Genomic DNA, 20,693 nt, shown 5'->3' on the forward strand with positions numbered 1-20,693 from the left:
TGCTCAGTTTACCTGTGCTGCCTCATATTCTGGAGTATGTACACTGTGCCAGGTATAGGGCTGCCAGAAGTTACATTGCTCCCAGAACAAATGGGCTTCCTAGGCAATTCAGTTTGCTTTCCACACTATAGAAACAATAAAAAATCATGGCGTTGGAAGAGAGACTGTAAGCCATATACCATACCTAGAAATTCCAGTTCTTAAAAGGTAGCAGGGAGATGATTGTGTTTTAAACCTTCATCTTTTGTGCAGTTCATACATTTCTCTTGTTTTTCCCTTTGACATCTTTAGGACTAGGATGCTTATCCCACGTTGATAAAATAAGAATGGAAATACTACTTTGCTTACTTCTTCAACCCCAAGCCTGAAACTTTTGTAGTAACCCTCGAGATAATATATATGTATTATTTTCAATATCCAGTGTCAAGATTTTTTTTTTCTTTAGGTATAGTAGAAATTGAATTATATTTGTAATTTGAATAATCATATCTCAGATTATAATCATGGCCTCTCATATATAGTTCTGTATTGTACCGTGGAATCTCAACATCCCACTTACCACTATTGCAACAGAAATGTAGCAAAGCCAAGAGTATCTGATTATGTTCTTGTTATTTTTATAATTGCGGGTAGGAGAGAGGGGCATGAGGTGAAGAAATAGGAACAGAAATTTAGTAACCCTTCCCACATATCTTGTTGAGGTAAGGGGGTCTTCCATAAATTTTGTCTGTACAGAAACTAGTAGTAAATTAGCCGCTCCATCATTATTGACTCTAAGTTCTCCTCATTAAAGACATCAATATGCAATTTTAGTAGCTCTCATTTTTAGGCAATCAGCTTCGATTTAGCATGCTGGGATGAAGGATATATCTGGAGTAATTCCATTGAATTCCATTCCTTATCCATGAAATTGCACTGGATTTGCATGGGTGTAAGAAAGACCACAATTTCCCAATTCAGAAAACAGCATGTGTATGTGGAACAAGAAAAATTGTGCCCTATTTTTTAGCATATAAAGTATAGTAGTTTGAGGCTACAGGGCAAAAAGAAGCTCTCTTAACTAAATAAATCTTTACTTACTAGTCACCAAAAGAAAACAAAAAGAGCTCTTTTTAAAAAGAACACCTCCTTTAATACTTCCTGGTCTTACGGTATCAATTTTGATCAAAAGCAAACAACATCCAACACTGATATAAAGACTTCTATGACATTATCAGAAAGCCACTGTCACTTTAATTTTAAATGTAATAGTGGGGATTACACATCCACAGCATCAGATATATAAGAAATACTATAAGGATCAACAGAGCTTTGCAGGAAAACATTGAGCTACAGTGTTTAGATGATGTCGTGTGGCTGTGTACTATTGATTTTTTTCAGTGTACACATTTAAGGAGGAATAAAAGAATGAAGAAAAAAGGGAAGGACTGGAATGGTGAAAAGATGTGCTTTCAGCATATAAAAGCAAAAAAGATGAATGTTTTTAAAACATCTGACATTTATTATATTAATCCACTGATTAGTTCTATTCCATATTCACTGTTGTCATGAAAACATTTGAACTCTGTTGATCTAATTCATTACACATTGATTTCAATGGAGACCCATGGGAAAGAACAAGGAGAGCTTTTCACTCACAAGTTTTAACGAACAAGTTCTCGTCAAGAATAGGTAGATGTCAAAATGGCATAATTGAAAATGTCACTAGTCTTTATTGTTAGAGGTCTGGGTTGATGTCCTTACTGAGTTAATAAACTAGCATATTTGCTGATCTTGTCTTAATTCTCAATTTAGTGGTATACAAATTCACCCCAGGAATGTCAAAAGGATAAAACAATCATCCTAGAATACTGCAGATTGGGAACCTTAAAAACCTGATCTAAACTGAACCTTATGAGGAATGAATGAAAGAAAAACATGATAGAAATGGAGCTCAAGGAAAGTTCTCTGAAGCTAGTCTTGCAATAGACCAATGTGGGGGAGAGATTGGCAACAGGGTTGCCAGTCCACACACACTGTCAAGCTGAAATTCACTGTCCAAATGACATAGTGGAGATATGAATATTGCTCTAAATCACAGGCAAAGCTAGTGTCTGAAGAGAGTAAGGGGAGACCTATGAAAACCCGTGTCCTAGCCCTAGGTTGAAATGTACCAGAGTTTCAGCTTCCCAACCTGTACGTACATTTGTCGTCATACAGGTAGTTATTTTGGGTGCAATTAACATCACCCTCATAAAGCCTGTAGGATGACTCCAGTCTGGGGCAGACAGTGCATCTGAGAGCAACCATTTTTTCATAAATGAAGAAAACATTATCCTCTTTGTGAAATGTAACTTCTATTTGATTAACAGCAATGTCATTAATCATATCTCATTAATATGCTTTACAGTACTTGCCGTTTCTGAAATGTCTGGATAATTTGCTCCTATACCAAATATGTTTGGACTACAAGTTTATCTGGAACTGCTGTTCACTGTATTCTGTATGCCTTATCAAACTTATTTTATGCTTTTAGAGGACATATCCTTACTTCATAAGAACTCGATGTTTATTCCAAAGAAGAGGTTCCCCCACCTACAACAACTGTCTTCCATTCTGCATTCCTTCAGCACAAATTAGAACACACTAATATCTATGAATCCTGTTGTTTATGTGAAAATTTGTCACAGAAAAAACATATATTCAAAACATAATTGATGAAAAAATTCTATTTCCAGTTGCTGTCTTTTCTAACAGGGGATAAACTCCTGTTGACATCATAAGCTGTAGCATTGTGATGTGTTGTGGAATCACAAATTCAAAACCAGTCTTTTTAGCATGTTGTATGGAATATCTAATTCCTACAGTACTCTGGCAAAGCCTTTGTTTAGTATATGTGTAATCCATTATTGGTAAGAGGCTCATTCTGAGATACTAGCATTCCATGAGCTGTATAAGTAGTGAACTTTGTGTTTTACATTGTTTTGTTGGTCTAGGGAAAATTCTGCATTGTTGCATTTGGAGCCAGAGTAAAACTGCAGAATTCCCTCCGGACTATTACAGAAGGTGAGTCCACAGCTAGCTCGACCAATTATATGTGTCTGTAGGTTGACCAAGAGATCACTATATCCTTAGCTACTGTCATCCTTCAGAGATGACACAGGAATTCTGGGCAGTTGCAGGGCTGGATTAACCATTTTTGGGCCCCTATGAAGATAATGGAATATGGCATAGGGGGCTGGTCCATAGCACAAAGGGATGCTCAGGATCATAGCATAGTAGAGGTGGCCTTGCTCTGCCCAATCCAGTCAAAAGGTTTTAGCTACAAACCAGCAGTGCCCCATTCCAAGCCACACATCTCCCACCCAACACCAGAACACCCCCCTACATACCCAATTCCCTATAACCAGTTCTTCCCCCAGATCTGCTATGACCAGTGCCCCCTAAAAAAACTTTTTTTTTTACAAATTCACAGCTTTCTGCCCAGTGCTCCCATTACCATAGTACCATCATGACTGCCCAGTACTCTACACAAGTATCCCTACTCCCTAGTGGCCCCACTCACACGGATCTTCCCTGACCCCTCACAGCCCATTATCCCTACTCAGGTCCTCCAGGGACCCTCTCCCTTACACCCTGCCTCACAGCTACACTCACCAGCCCTGCTGAGAGGTGTCTGCCTTCTGGGCTGAGGCACCAATTCATCCAGGAATAGTCTCAGGGCAGGGAATTGCCTCAACTCCTGGAGAGTGTTGTGATTGGCCAAGCCAGGTTCTGCTGTGGCTGGGCTTCCTCAGGGCTCAGTGGTGGAGACCCAGACATGATGGGAAGCAGAGACTGCTCAGGGTTGGAGACATACTAGGGTCAAGCCAGGAGACAGAGAGAAGCTGGTGTATGAGGCCAGGAGTTGGAGAGGAACATTCTGTTGACTAGCAGGCAGGCCAAGAGGCATAAGTGGTGAGTGCTGGACTTGAAGTCAGTGAACTGGATGGATCTTAGGACACAGTGCAAGCAGAGTAGGCCAGGGCTCCTACTGAGCATGGACCTAGCTCTATGGTGCCACCTGGCACTGGTTAAGAGAAAAAAAAATCTGCCCCATAATACATGCATATAAACTGTCACTACAGGCTTCCACAGGATCATGAGAGAGCAAATCATCTCAATCCTCTTGTTTCAGATCACAGCAGTCAATATGCCTGATCAAATACACACTTTGGATTCTATATCTGAAGCTTTATCTGATAGCAAAGCTGTGTGATGTGATTGAAAAGAGATTACATATATTTGTGCCTGTCCAGGGGCCCAACAGGCTCAAGAAGTGCAGGTTCACAAATCTCATAGAATTCAGGTTCACAAATCCCATAGAACATGTGCTCATTTTCTGAAATGTCAGAGTTCTCTGTCACTAGAGGAACTGAAAAGAACCAGACAAGTGTGATGAAATTAACACAGCATCACTGGAATTAATGTAAAATAGGTCTTTGTCCACTGGTGTCAGACAAAAGAAAGTAATTGTTCAGGCTGACAAAATAAAATAATAATAATAATAATAATAATAATAATACCAATAATAAATAAACAATAAAACCCTTAAAGAAGCCTTCTAAAGTTCAGTTATTTGAGATTCGTAGATGTAAAGATTTTCAAAAAGAGAGGTCTGACATTGCAGCTCCTGTCACAGTGATGGTCCCTATTAGCATCACCAGTGGTAGTCCTTTCAGTAGAACACTGGCAAACTGCCAATGCTACCTGCTGTTTACAGAATTCTAAAAGTTTCCTTTTGCAGTTCAAATAAGTTTTAAACCATGCCCCATAATCCTCCAAATGATAATGTGGCTGGGTTTCCAAAACCAATTAAGAGTTTCTTGGTCATGGAAGTATGGATTTATGACATTCAAAAAAATATCAAGACTGACATAATAATGGAAGACTCCTAATTTTTAAAAGCTTAGCTTAAAAATACATTGCTAATGAACTTATAATTCCCACATATAAACTGTCAGTGCCATGGAAATAAATGAAAAATTGCAGTAGAAGGGTAGGTTTATAAGGAAATTTGAATTGGGATGTGGGAGTCAAAATCAAATTCATACTGATTCAAACTATGTAGCATAGTAAGTCAGGGTATGTCTACACTACCCCACTAGTTCGAACTAGCGGGGGTAATGTAGTTATCCGCAGTTGCAAATGAAGCCCGGGATTTGAATTTCCCGGGCTTCATTTGCATGAAGCCGGCCGGCGCCATTTTTAAATGCCGGCTAGTTCGGACCCCGTGCCGCGCGGCTACACGCGGCATGGACTAGCTAGTTTGGATTAGGCTTCTAATCCGAACTAGCTGTATGCCTTGTGGAACGTAGAAGCCTAATACAAACTAGCTAGTCCGTGCCGCGTGTAGCCGCGCGGCATGGGGTCCGAACTAGCTGGCATGTAAAAATGGCGCCGGCCGGCTTCATGCAAATGAAGCCCAGGAAATTCAAATCCCGGGCTTCATTTGCAACTGCGGATAACTACATTACCCCCGCTAGTTCGAACTAGCAGGGTAGTGTAGACATACCCTCACAAGTTTAACTATGAAGATATTATTTTTGTCTGCAATAATATGTACATTAGAATGTTTTGAGACAGAACTTTATTGTGCTAACAAGAGGGCTTGTCTCTAACTCCTTGTTTGTTACCATGGATTTTAGGAATGATTATTTTATATTATGTCTACAAATAAAAGGATAGCATTTATCTCCTCTGAACACATTGCTCATAATAAAGGCCAATAAAATTCAAATAAAATATCCAGACATATTTCTACACATCAGATTATTGTAGCATTCTTGTCAGTCACGTATTCATTTAGAATTTGCTAATATAGACTTTTATTGTGTGGATGATATTTAGGTGAGATCCATAAACAGCTAAAAATAGAATTAAACCAAAACTTGGTCATGAAAGAAGCTTCCTGAAAGTAGATCCAATCAGAAAAAAGGCAGTTCTTTTAAAGGTATAATATTTTGGAATCATATTTAATTCTAATAGTCAAATACAGTTCATGTTGTGTGTGTTCAGAATACTCTGAAACAAGTCCAGAAACTTGCCATTAAAGTAAGAGCCCATTTTTAGTCCCCAGTAATAGTGCAGTAGTGGTATAATGGCTTATGAAGCAGCATTTCCTACTTATATAATATTCATTAAGCAGTAACAACTGCTTAGAATGCACATTCTGCCAACAACATTTTATGAAAAAACAAAATGCTTAAAGAAAATAGGAGGACTCTAGCTAAAATCACTTAATATGAAACTCAAGACCACAATCCCACTGTCTTAATTAGTCAGAGACTGATGTTTTAAATTTCTTACTCTCAAGAACAGCAATAAATCCTTTTGTGCCTGAACTAAAAGCTAATAACTAGTTACTTTAAAAAAATCACAAAAGCAGAGTACAGTATTGTATCAGAGAATTAACCAATCAAATATCTTTGTGCCATAGAGGTATGCCATGGTTTGCTACTCAGTGTGTGAGGATAACAGTCCATTAGACCTTCAGGGTATGTCTAGACCACATGGCTCTGTCGACGAAGCCATGTAGATTAGGTTTCTAGACATAGGAAAATGAAGCGGCATTTTAAATAATCGCCGCTTCATTTACATCAAAATGGCTGCTGCACTGTGCCGATCAGCTGTTTGGCTGGATGCTCCGCGGTTGACAAGGAAAGCCCTTGTTGACCACCCTGTTATGCCTCATGGAATGTCAACTGCAGAGCATCCAGACTACTGCTCTGTGCCGCCAAACAGCTGATTGACACAGTGCAGCAGCCATTTTGATGTAAATTAAGTGGCGATTCTTTAAATCACCACTTCGTTTTCCTATGTCTAGTAAACTAATCTAGATGGCTCTGTCAACGGAACCATGTAGTCTAGACATATCCTCTAGCCCCATACAGACAAAGTGTCTGCTCATTCCACTTTTCATTGCAGGTTTCCTTTGCAGGTTATACCAGAGACTTTGGCAGAGTGTTGTTGAGGAAAAGATTGAAATATAATCTGTTAGCAGCCCTCCAAACTCAGTTTGACCATTGGTCCCCAGGACAGGCTATTAATCTATCTTAAGAGGAGTGAGAGAACAACTTGCACCCAGATGTCTGTGTAGTTTTTTATACAGTTTCGAAGGTTGTTAAGAAACTTGAAGATCATAGATGCCAAGTTGGAAGCTTCCATGCATCTGTAAAGTGTCAGAAAGTCTCCACTGTAGAGGAAACTCATCAAACACTGAGTGGGAAATATAATTATTTAAATCACAATCTGGACAAATGCTAAGCAGCTTTCAGCTGCTCTAATTAAAGATAATGTTGCTCTCAATCACAAGATGAACTTATGGAAAATCAAAAAGTAGAAACTTGAGATTGAGTAAGGAGGGGAGTGCAGAGTGTCGATACTGTTGCTAGGATAAGGGTTATTTAGAACCAATACTTGATACAGAGTTTGAGCCTGTGTCACAAATGAAAATTATATTACACCCAACTGTTTTAAATCATTCTGTATCACTGATCAAGATCACCCTGACAACACACACATAATTAGACTTATATTTTGCTATTTAGGATCATGGTCATGTTTTCCATTTATTTGCTCTCCATTTATATTTCATTTTAAAAATTATACCAATTCAACCCAAATTACAAGTGAAATAAAATTTAACTAAAAGCAGAAAACTTCAGATTGGTCTGTCATCAACATTTGAGTCAAGCAAACTGGCAAAACAAGGAGGACCATTACCCTTTAAAACACTTGCCCTACTCCCCAGTGCATGGCCTTCAGAGAAATAATGAAAACAGATGATCCATGATTTGTACCCTGATAGTCAACCTATTTAGGTTCAGCTTGAACTATGGGGAATAACTATGAAGTCAAAAGCCTGTCACTGAAGTTGTCCATGCTAACATATCTAATATCATCAAGTCAGCTGTTCTGGGATTAAACATAAGAGGAGGCCAACTTGTAGGTACCCAAGGATCCATTTACTTAGGAAATTATAGATTAACATCAGCGACATGAGTTATTCAGAAAATATTCCAAAGCCTAACATAGACCAATAATACTTTCTAAGGGTATGTCTACACTACAACCCTAGTTCGAACTAGGGTGGTAATGTAGGCATACCACACTTGCAAATGAAGCCCGGGATTTGAATTTCCCGGGCTTCATTTGCATAAGCCGGCCGGTGCCATTTTTAAATGCCGGCTTGTTCGAACCCCGTGCCGCGCGGCTACACGCGGCACGCGGCACGGGCTACATAGTTCGAACTAGCAAGCCATTCCACATGAGGCGTACAGATAGTGCGGAATGGCTTGCTAGTTCGAACTATCTAGCCCGTGCCGCGTGTAGCCGCGCGGCACGGGGTTCGAACAAGCTGGCATTTAAAAATGGCGCCGGCCGGCTTATGCAAATGAAGCCCGGGAAATTCAAATCCCGGGCTTCATTTGCAAGTGCGGTATGCCTACATTACCCCGCTAGTTCGAACTAGCGGGGTAGTGTAGACATACCCCCATGGAGTCCATATGTTTCCATATGTTTCCAACTTGTCAAATCAAAGTCCTAATAAAAAACATACACTGAAGTATCATATTCCTGAATCCCTGGAACAAATGATCATACTTCCCTGTTGAGTTCTGCAAATTTCTCAAGTTTGAAAACTACTTGATGCATTTGGCACACTGTCAGAGAGCAAGGAACAGAGCTATACCCCTGGGCAGCAGGTAGAGCGCGAGTGCAGACAATTTTGGAAGGTTTTGAGTAGCCAGAGAGGCTGCCTCTGCAAACTGCAGCAAGCAACCCTGGCCAGTTAAATACCTAGAATGGAGTTAATGGAGTTGATCAGGAATATTCACCTTCTTCAGTGTAGAAAAGGAAGTGGAGTGTCATAGACTACCAAAGAATTGTCCTCCTAGACTTCATGGAAAATGCTAATTGTCATTGTTCTTGACCTGTGCAATCACCAGACCCAGAAGTGTTAGTGGGCAAGCCAGTGAAATATAAACCAAGAACTTTTAACTACAATGGTATCCATGAAATTATGTTATATTGCAGGAATAGAGAGAAACAAAAGAATAGCCATAAGAAAAACTCAGAAGATATTACTGAATGACTGAATAATCATTTGTTCCAAGATTTCTCTCATACGGGGTATCTAAGGGCCAGGGCCAGCCCGAGGCATTCTAGTGCCCCGGGCATGGGCGTGTGGCGCCACCCCCGGGGCGCACGGCGCATGCACAACCCAGCTACAGCCACTGGCGCACAGCCCGGGGCCCGCCCTCGGGGCGCACGGTGCAAGCACGGCCCAGTCTAGTCCGGCCAGTGTAGGGTGCAGCAGCCATGGGGAGAAGGGCATTGCTGGCTGGCTTTCTGTGTAGATGCACATTTTTTAATTTCAAAATTAAGTCAGTTATTCTGAAATAACACTGCTGTGTAGACGTGCTCTTAGACTTTTATTCTGTTTTTTTCCTTCTGTTCTTTCTCTTGCTCTTGAGATTATATATCAATATAAAGCTATTATGTTGGGTATTTAGGACTAAAGAGCTTTAAGTATGCTGATAAGGCCCAGCTGTCTGGGCAGAGCCCTGCATTCTGATAAAGTAGCTTGATGCCAATCTGACAGCACAAAGAGACTTTATATTTGTGTTAACCAGCTACTAAGGGTACGTCTACACTACAGCACTAATTCGAACTAACTTAGTTCGAATTAGTTAATTCGAACTAAGCTAATTCGAACTAACGCATCTAGAACTAAAAACTAGTTCGAATTAGCGTTTTGCTAATTCAAACTAGCGCGTCCACACTGATTGGACGCAGGGGGGCATTTAAGGGCAGCTGAAACCGGTTCTGGCAGGGCATCAGGTCAGTAGTTGCTTTGTGTGGCTGCTGTCTGAGGCTATCTGAGGCTCGAGCTTAAAGGGACCCCCCTGGACAGCCGGTTCTCAGCTTTTCCTGCTTGCTTGCCAACCTCGCCGAGGGACAGCAAAGCGTTGGTCTCTGTGCCCGTCTGTGTCGGTGCTTCCCTTCGGGGGGGCCGCCACAGGTGGCAACATGGAGCCACAGCTCGCCCTACACCTTCTGGTGCACTTTCTGGACTTGCTGCTGCAAGCCTGCCAGCAATGGCTCGAGGCTGCCTGGCACCACCTGGGGAACATCAGCCCCCTGCCTCTCCGCCTGGCCACCCTGGGGGCCGTGGAGGAGCCGCAGCGGTGCCCCGGCACCGGCGTGCCCCGCCACGTCTGGCGTCTGGACACCAGCACCGACTGGTGGGACCGTATCGTCCTGGAGCGCTGGGAGGACCGACAGTGGACCCAGAACTTCAGGATGAGGAGGGACACCTTCCTGGAGCTCTGCGAGTGGCTTGCCCCTGCCCTGCACAGAAGGGACACTCGCATGAGACCCGCCATCCCCCTCCAGAAGCGGGTGGCCATCGCCCTCTGGAAGCTCTCCACGCCGGACAGCTACCGATCCGTCGGGAACCAGTTCGGCGTGGGGAGATCCACCGTCGGAGCGGTGCTCATGCAGGTACGGCATTCGCCGGCCACCGAGCCGGGGGGGACGGGGGCTGCGAGGAGGGGATGGGCCGCCCCAGGGACAAAGGGGGGGCGGGAGGAGGCGAAAGCGCCCCACACCAGAGGGGTCGGGCTGTCCCGGCCGTACTACATGCCGCCAGGGGAGTTGCTTCCGGGAGTGGGGCGCGGGGCACTGCCAGGGCACGAACGCTCCCAGCCACCCGGGCGCCCCACTGATTGGCGCTTTGCTGTGTCTCTCTCCGCAGGTGGTCAAGGCCATCAACCGGGTGCTGCTCCGCAGGGTGGTCCGCCTCGCCGACCCGGACGCCGTCATCCGGGGATTTGGCGCCCTCGGCTTCCCCAACTGTGGGGGGGCCATCGACGGGACGCACATCCCCATCCGTGCCCCGGAACACCAGGCGTCCCGGTACGTCAACCGCAAGGGGTACTTCTCCGTGATCCTGCAGGCCGTGTGTGACCACCGGGGCCAGTTCACGGACATTAATGTGGGCTGGTCCGGCAAAGCACACGACGCCCGGGTGTACCGCAACTCCTCCGTGTGCCAGCGGCTGCAGGCCGGGACCTTCTTCCCCGACCGCCACATCAGGGTCGGGGACGTGGACATGCCGGTGTGCCTGGTGGGGGATGCCGCCTACCCACTGCAGCCCTGGCTCATGAAGCCCTACACGGGGCACCTCAATCCCTCCCGCCAGGCCTTCAATGCCAGGCTGACCAGGGCCCGCATTGTGGTGGAGGGGGCCTTCGGGTGACTGAAAGCCCGCTTTCGATGCCTCCTCACCCGTCTGGACCTGGCCGAGCACAACATCCCTCCCGTGGTGGCAGCATGTTGTGTGCTCCACAATTTGTGTGAGCGGAAGGGGGAGGCTTTCCTGCCAGCCTGGATGGCTGAGGCTGACCGCATGGCTGGACACTACGGTCAGCCCCGCACCGCCGCCATCCGGGAAGCCCAGCGGGGGGCCGTCCGGATCCGGGAAGCCCTGTGGGAGAGCTTCCTGGTGGAGGAGGAGGACTGACCTCTCCCTGCATGCCCCACTGGGGCCTTCTTCCACCCTACCCCCCTTCCCCTTTCCCCTCCCTACCTACTGTCAAATAAAGACACCTGTTTTTGAAACCAAAATGTCTGTTTATTTCACATAAGTGGGTGGTGGAAGGGAGGAATGAGGGTGGGAGAGGGAAGGGGGAAACCTGGGACGAGGGAGCTGGAAGGGGAGGGAAGGGAGGAAGGGAAAGGAAAGCTCAGGGGTGGGAGTCCGGCTGCCTCTCCCATCTCGCCACACTGCGGGTCCGGGGGCGTCGGTGGGAAATGGTTGTGGGGGGGGGGCAGGAGGGACAGGGGGTGTGGAGGAAGCAGGAGCGGAAGCAGCAGCGGGAGCAGCAGGGGGAGCAGGAGGAGCAGGGGGAGCAGGGGGGAGGAGGAAATGGGAAGCAGTCGAGCAGGCTCTGGAGGTGTCCTCGCAGGGCACGGCCCTGCTCCTCCAGGGCCTCCAGACTCCTCCGGCGCAGCCTCAGGTCCTCCTGGACCCAGTGGTCCTGGGTGCGGAGCTGGTGGTCCATGAACCGGAGGTGCCGCCTTTGGAACTCTTCCTCGTTCCTGGCTCTCCTGCTTGCCCGGGCACGGGCAGCTGCTGCAGGCGGTGTGGTGCGCCCTGCAGGCCCAGGTGCTGCAGCTGTGGTGCAACAAGACCAGCAGTCAATTACCCCAGGGGCCCAGGTGTGTGAAACCCAGCTCCCCTGTGCAAGGTCAGGGCCCCTGCAGGATCCCCAGCTGCTGCTCCTTGGTGGGCAAGGCCCAGGCGCACGCTCCCGGGGCTCCCTCTCGCCCCAGCCCCCCGTACACATAAGGGGAACTCGATGGTACTCACAGGTGGATGCCTCCCCAGCCTCAGACGACACAGACGAGCGGCTCTGTTGGGTGCCTCGGGGGTCCCGGGTCCCGGGCAGGCTGGCGGCAGGCTCCTGGCTCTCACAGCCCTCCTCCTCCTCCTCCTCCTCCGTCTCCAGGAGCAAGCCCTCTGCCCCGGGGTCAATCACGTCCCGGGGGGCAGGGACGGCATGAGCCCCCAGGAGGCGGTCCAGGGCATGGAATTGGGGCAGGCCTCTGGGTCAGCCCCTGGCTGGCAGGCCCGGGAGTAGGACTGCCGCAGGTCTTTGACCTTGCAGCGGACCTGCTCCCGGCTGCGCTGGTGGCCCCTGGCGGCCAGGCTGGCAGCCATGCGGCCGTAGATGGCCGCGTTCCTGTGGCTAGTGCGGAGATCGTGGACATTGGAGGCTTCCCCCCAAACCTCGATGAGGTCCATGATCTCCGCACTTGACCAAGCGGGCGCCTGCCTTTTGCGCCCCCGGGCAGGCTCTTGGGAGCCGCCAGGCTGGTCCTGGGGAGCAGTGGAGGGCTGGGAGCCCTCGGGTGGCTGGCTCATCGTGTGGCAGTTGCAGGGTCTGCTGGCACGGGTGCTTGCAGCCTTGCAACTGGCACAAACTGTGTAGCCAGCCCGTGGCCCTTTAAGGGCTCTGGGGCCGGGAAGGGGGCAATAGAGTTTCCCTGGTGTTGGCCAGAGTGGCCACCAGGGAAACCTGGGAAGCCTTAGCCTCCCACTAGTTCGAATTAAGGGGCTACACACCCCTTAATTCGAACTAGTAAGTTCGAACTAGGCTTAATCCTCATAAAATGAGGTTTACCTAGTTCGAACTAAGCGCTCCGTTAGTTCGAATTAAGTTCGAACTAACGGAGCGCTAGTGTAGCGCCTAGGAAAGTTAGTTTGAACTAACGTCCGTTAGTTTGAACTAACTTTGTAGTGTAGACATACCCTCAGAGATTCACTGTGCAATCTGGCAAAACCTCAGTTGGCAAATAACTAGTACTATTGTCTGTGAACCACCTCTCCACAGACCTACACCTATGCATTGTAGTGGGGATGGCTAAGGAATATGTCCAAAATGTTCCAGTAATCTTTGGCTGGTAATATAGCTCTCTGGGGAAATCCTGAGAATTAGTCTAGCTTCTGCATGGGATCCTAAATTCTGTCCTTTTCTCTCTCTTTCATCAGCAGTAGCCTTTCCCTGTATCGAGGTGAATTTGGAGTTGGGGGACAGTTGTCAAGATGGGAACAGAAAAGCTCAGAGGTGGAAAAGGAATGTGCTCTGATTCAGTTATACTTGTTAATAGTTTTAATGGTCACTTGTAAATGAGTAATTGTGGGGACATAGTTTGAGCAGTGCCCACTGATGACCTTCTGAGAACCCCAACTTGTTGCCAAGTCTCAAGAAGTCTATTTACAGTGTCTCGTGAAGTAGGTTCTGACTCACCAGCTAATTGTCTTAAGTTTTTATCCCAATTTAGATGGGAGTGAGGGGCTCAGTAGTTAACTCAATACTGGGATGTCCCCCGGCCTTCAGAGTGAACATTCCTGCCCTTTCCTTTGTTCTTGGTTCCCAATCAGTCTCTCACTCATAATCACTCTCTCCTGGTATCTATCAGTTCCCTCACATTGACTCCTCACTATCACAATTGACGGGTTGATCGGGAGGGCCCGTCCAGTTAATTGCAAGGTGTTCAGGGCCCTCCCATTTCCCCCCACACCCAAGAAGCTTCACTGCCTACCTCCAGCAACACTGGCTTCCTGTGGGGTGGATGGAAGTCCTGCACCTGCACACCACTTCCAGGGTTTCAGGATGTGCGCTGGATGCTCCCCCTCCCCCAAACAGCTGGTGCAGTACCAGACCCAGGTCTGTGGCATATCGGGGACTTCCTGTGCAGGGGTGTGGGGGGTAGGAGTCCCTGGAGGAGGTTCACGCGGACTTCCCTCCTCTGTGAGGAGGAGGCGGGGGGGGGGGGAGAGAAGGAGTAAAAGTCCCCAGAGGAGGTGAGTGCCTGGATGAGCTTCTCCTGAGAGGAGGCATGGGGTAGGAGTCCCTGGAGTTGGCAGAGTGCCAGGACGTACTTCTCCTGCAGAGGAGGGGGGTAGGAGTCCTCGGAGGACTCCCTGTTCCCTGCCCTTACCAACACCCTGTTCCCTGCTACAGCACCCACTGGCGCCCTGTCCCCTGCCCCGACTGGCACCCCGCCCCTGTCCTGAGCACCCTTCCCCAGTATCATGTCCCCTGCTCCCACCAGCACAGTTGGGGCCACATTAGTGAGGCTTGGAGGGTTTTGGAGGAGGTTTTTGGGTTTTGGAGGAGGTTTTGGGGGTTTTTGGGGGTTTTTTTTGCATCTCAATTCTATGGCTCAGTAACCCCTGTCTCAAAACAGGTTCCCCACCCTTCTCTTAAATAAAGACAATGCTGAAACTTTGTGTTTGACATAATATTTTATTTAAAAATGAAGCCTGGCCAACAAACCCCCAATTGGGGCCAAGCCCCCATCTGACCACAGAATTATAACACTCCTGTACCACCCTCCGACCCCAAATCTGAGCCTTTCATACACTGGAACCACCTGTCCTGAGCCTCTCACATCCCCAAACTCCATCCTCAGTCTTCTGCCACAACACTTCTATACCATCCACACACCACCAATCTGTATCCTGAGCCCATCATACTCCAAAACTCCCTGCCCTGAGCCCCTCACATACCTCAACCCAAAATCCTGCACACTCACATCCACAAGGCTATGACTTGCTCAATACCCCAACCTTTCACCTGACCCCAACACTTCTCAGCCTGGAGCTTCCTCCCTGAGCCAGCATCCCCTTCTGCATCTCCTCCTGCATCCAAATTCCCTCCCAGAGATTGCACCTCTCACCCCTACCCACACCCAAATATCTCTTTCCCACCCCAGAGCCCACACCTCCTATCTTAACCTAATGAGAGTATGGCTAGACTGCAGGAGTTTTTTCCAGGATTCCAGAGGTATCCCAGAAAAACTCTTCTGCATCCAGGGACGTGTTTGTTCTTCCACTTTTTTTAGCGGAATAGCAAACACGCTCTTTCGGCAACCTTATATTCCCCATTTTATGAGGAATAAGGGGGCTTCTGAAAGAAGGATGGTTTTCTAACATTTAGCCCAGTCTAGACAGGCCAGATGTTGGAAAAACCTCTTCCTACAGCAGAATCGGAAAAAAGCGGCCGTGTAGCCATACCCTGAAAACGTATAAGGGTCAGGGATAGCAAATGATTGAGTGGAGGAGAACAGAGAGGGCGGGGCTTCAAGGAAGGAGTGGAGTCTTGCGGGAAGGATGGGGGTAGATCTTGGCTTGTTCTGACATTTAAAAAATGATTTTGAGTGTAAAAAGATTGGAGACCACTGGTCTAGATGGACCCATTGGCTTTCCATAATCACTTATCTGCTACAGTGATGCATCTCTGGCTCATTGAACAAAGGTCTTTTTCCCCTTCCCTAACTTGTCTCTATCACCTTCTACCTATTTCATGGTAAAATGAAAGTGGTGATATTTTTGATATTTCCTTTGTTAGAGATGGTTTCTTTATTAGTTATTTTAATCTCTTTAAATACAGCTCTTTGGAATTTATGTTCTGGGGAAAAATAAATAGGTATGTCATGCAAAATTCCATACTACTGCATGCCTGCCTATTTTAAGATTCAGCATAACAAATAATATAAGCAAAATTCAACAGTTAAACTTCATAAGAGATACACAAAGACATAAGAAAAAATCTTAATAGCTCTAGCTCTAGAAAATGTTACATTGCCCATAGTACTTCACTGGCTATTTATCAGCTCCACTTCTAGAATTAATATGGAGTATGCCTATATTAAGAGCTCAGAGTAGGACTGTGAGTGGAGAAGTAAATTAAACTTGCATCTAAAGTCATAATTACAGCAATTTTGGTAAGAGTTTGAAGTTCCCTTTAAAGCTCCAGAAATAAACTAATTAAAAAGCCATTAAATAATATTTGTTTTAGCAGTTCCTTTACCCTAATTGAATGAATTCCATTTAATTTTCAAGGACTTTTAACTGCTGTCCCAGCTGAGAATTTAAAAACAGCTGCTATTGTGCCACAATCTGGAAAGAGATGAGACATACTCTAGTTGATCAGGAAAGCTGTAAATGTGGACAATTTAAATGTACAGACTTATCGCCCTGCTGGAACTAATTGGCTATAATGTTTCCTAGCAGTATTTGAAATTAAACAAATTGGTAAATTAGAGCTGCAGTGAGATGTACTCCAGAGATTCAAACACAAACACATGAGCTCCTCATTCTTTAGCCAGTAGGACTCTGTCTGGCTTGCCTTACTCCTTTGTGCTCTGGCTGTTTCAATCAGGGGCTGGCGGGAGAAAATGTTGCTTTCTGCTGTCAGAATTAGACATTATTCTTAACCAGGCTTCAGAAGTTATCTGAATTTGACATATAGAAGTGGCCTGGCTGCATGCTGAACGATGGTTTGGAGCATGCAATAGTTACAGCATGTGATCTGAGACTGAAAGAGAGATTGGTATGGGACCATAGTGCTGTAGCATTGCAATATTTTGGCTTTTCATTTACCAAATATTAAAATATAATTTGCATGAAGTTTCAGATTGTTTCCCTCCTTATGATTATATCTTACTAATGGTCAAACATTTTTTGATGATTCAGAGTGTTTATGGCTAGAAACAAATTTTACAATTTACAAAGCTCTCAGGATTATTGTAGTGAACTCTGGTGCATGAGTGTGTGTGCCCTCTACACAGAGAATTAAAATTAGCTACAGGACATTTGCATTCTGGGGAAGCAGCGTTGTATGTATGAAACAGGAGAATACAAGTGTTGTCCAACTTTTCCATAAATGGTTGTGGTATCCAGCAACATTTGTCAGGTGGATAGACTATCTGGCCTAACTTCCATCCTTAATATCTAAGGGTATGTCTACACTACAGCGAATTAGTTAATTCGAACTAAGCTAATTCGAACTAACACGTCTAGAACTAAAAACTAGTTCGAATTAGCGTTTTGCTAATTCGAACGAGCAAGTCCACATTGAGTGGACTCTGAACAGGGCTTAAGGATGGCCGGAAGCAGTGCCGGCAGGGCATCAGAGGAGGACTTAGAGCGTGGAGATGCTGTCTCAGGCTAACCGAGGGCTGCGCTTAAAGGGTCCTGACCCCCACCCCGGACAGACAGTTCTAAGGGGTGCCCCGCTTGAAAACCTGTCCTGGCTTGGATTGCCCGGAGTACCCACACTGGGCACATCACACCACTCGGCCATCAGCCCGGCTGCACTTGCCGCAGGCTGCCATCTGGGGAGAGGGGGCAATCGGGGGGCTGTAGGAGAGCTTCCACCCCCAGAAGCCCGCAGAGCCAGCCCAGTCCTCCCCATCGGGGGCTCGTACCCCATTCCTCCCTCACCTCCTTCCACTTGCCCTTCCCTAGCCCCCCTTCTTATTGATGTACAAAATAAAGATAACGTTTCTTCCAACATTGACTCTGTCTTTATTGAACAAAACTGGGGGAGACTGGGAAAAGGAGGTGGGAGAGGGGAAGAGAAAGGCTGGGAGAGGGGAGGGCAACTAACATGATCAGGGGTTGGGAACAGGTCCCATATGAAGAGAGGCTACAGAGACTGGGACTGTTCAGCTTAGAAAAGAGGAGACGGAGGGGGGACAGGATAGAGGTCTCTAAAAGCAGGGGTTGGGTGGAGAGGGTGCATTCAGAAAAGTTCTTCCTGAGTTCCCATAAAGAAGGACTAGAGGACACCAAAGGAAAGGAATGGGTAGCAGGCTTGAAACTAGTAAGAGAAAGTTGTTCTTCTTGACAAAGCAAATAGTTAACCTGTGGAACTCCTTGCTGAAGGAGGCTGTGAAGGCTACAACTAGAACAGAGTTTAAAGGGAAGTGAGATCAAGTCATGGAGGTTGGGTCCATGGAGTAGTCTTAGCCAGGGGGTAGGAGTGGTGTCCCTGCCCAAAGTTTGTGGAAGGCTGGAGAGGGATGGCACGAGACAAATGGCTTGGTCACTGTCTTCGGTCCATCGCCTCCAGGGTCCCTAGGGTTGGCCGCTGTCGGCAGACAGGCTACTGGGCTAGATGGACCTTTGGTCTGACCCAGTACGGCCATTGTAAGCTCAGGGCTCAGGGTCGGGGGTCTCAGTGGACCCCCTTGATTTTCATGCACACCTGCTCCTGGGTGGCCAGGCTGGCAGCTCTCCTGCCCTAGCTGGCCACTTTCCTGTGCCTAGTGCGGAGATAGTGGACGAGGTCCACGATGTCCGCACTAGCCCAGGAAGGTGCCTGCCTCTTGCGGTCCCAGGCAAGCTCCCGGGAGCCGCCAGCCTGGTCCCGGGAAGAGGGGGTGGGCTGGGGGACATCGGGTGGGTGGCTCTGTGCCGTGCCAGGTGCAGGGTCTGCTGGCTGGGTGCTGGCAGGCTTGCACCTGGCACGGGCACCGTAGCCAGCCCGTGCCCCTTTAAGGGGTCCGGGACTGGGAGGGGGGCATAGAGTTTCCCTGGTGTTGGCCAGAGTGACCACTAGGGAAAGCTGGGGAGGGCTAGCCTCCCACTAGTTCGAATTAAGGGGCTACACACCCCTTAATTCGAACTAGTAAATTCGAAGTAGGCTTAAGCCTCGTAAAATGAGGTTTTCCTAGTTTGAACTAAGTGCTCCGCTAGTTCGATTTAAATTCGAACTAGAGGAGCGCTAGTGTAGCGCCTATGAATGTTAGTTCGAACTAACGTCCGTTAGTTCGAACTAACATTGTAGTGTAGACATACCCTGAGATTCCATAATAGTATAATATTTTATTAATTTGTTGTTATTAGCTATCTGCAACACAGTGATGCCCAGAAATGCATCTGAGATCAGGACAACTGAGAGTATGGTTTTCTTCTCTTATACCTGGATGCCACCATGACTTAGATTTCCTCTGTCTAGATCTGCCCCTGGTTTTGATGGTAAGATAGGAGCATTAGTTTTCTGGACAAATAGAAAAGTCCTCGAATGTCAGGGCAAAACAAATATCCAACTAAGCAAAGTCCTCCAGCCCCTTCTAGGCTCAGCAGCCCTTTTCTAGGCTTCTCTGGGCTCTCTGATTCAGCAGTCCATGGCCTCTTCTGGAAAGGGTGTCACCTCCACTGCTGTAGCTGACAAACTGAGCCATAGAGTAGTGGTCCTCAGCCGTTCCAAACTACTAGTACCCCTATCAGGAGTCTGATTTGTTGTGCATGTCCTAAGTTTCACCTCACTTAAAAACTATTTGCTTACAATATCAGACATAAAACTACAGAACTATCACTGCACACTGTTACTGAACAATTGCTTTCTTTCTCATTTTAAATATAGAACTATAAAATAAATCAGTTGGAATATAAATATTATACCTACATATCAGTATAATACTTAATCCTTTTTTCCACTTGCAAGCCTTGTCTAAAATCTGACACTCAGATAGTAGGGCTGAAGCCTGTAACTTAGGTTTATAAGGTCTAGGCAGTTGCCCAGCTTGTCACCCCGTCATGCCGGCCCTGAACTTGAAATCCCCCTAAGCCCCTCCCATGATCTCCCCATCCCCCAGAAGCCATAACCCCCAGGTTAAGGAACACTCCTGTAGAGCTAGATGGTTGACTACCATCTGGAAGACTTCTGTATTCCCCCAGGTTTTCATGTATCTGTGGCTGATACTGGTATAGGGGAGCTCAGTCTTCTCCCACTCCAGATTATTGCCTGTGAGTCTTAAATAAGCAAATCACTCAAAAGCTGCCCTGCTTCCTTATTCCCCAGACCATTTTTACACAGCCTTTCCTCCTAGTTCTTTCTCAGTCCCCTTTTACTGAGCCCTGTGGGGGCATATTCTCATTTCCCTATCCATGGGGAACTATCCAGCAAGCTTCTATTCAACCTACCATTGCCCTAAAACACTTGTTTGTCTAATTTCTTGCCAGAAGGGAACAGCACTAGCAGACCTTGGTCACTGGAGCAACTCACAGCTCACTGCTTCTTCTACCAGCCCCCTTCCTGAGAATATCCAAACTTTTAAATATCCTCAGGAAGCCACACTCTTGGTCACCATCACAGTCACAAGATCTCACCCTTCCAATATATGATGAAGGAAGTAAGCCAGTAAGGTGGGAACTTGGTCCTAAACTCCTCTTCCAGGGCATCTCACCTAGGGGCAGGGCCCCATTGTGCCAGGCCACATACAAGTATAGTTAGTAAGAGTATCCGCCCTAACCAGCCCTACAGTCTAAACAAAACTCTAACGGAAAGGGAAACAGAGGCACAGGGCAGAGA

The 20,693-nt window shown here is 46.9% G+C and overlaps 1 long non-coding RNA gene across 1 annotated transcript in view; it reads right to left on the minus strand.

The window, feature by feature from the left end:
• LOC106733005 (uncharacterized) overlaps positions 1 to 20,693 on the minus strand; it is a 239,376-nt gene that overhangs the window by 166,905 nt on the left and 51,778 nt on the right. The gene's annotated exons all lie outside the window — the stretch shown is intronic.

This window comes from Pelodiscus sinensis, chromosome 4 (assembly GCF_052426305.1).
Source record: "Pelodiscus sinensis isolate ZL-2025 chromosome 4, ASM5242630v1, whole genome shotgun sequence".
Classification (NCBI taxonomy): Eukaryota; Metazoa; Chordata; order Testudines; family Trionychidae; genus Pelodiscus; species Pelodiscus sinensis.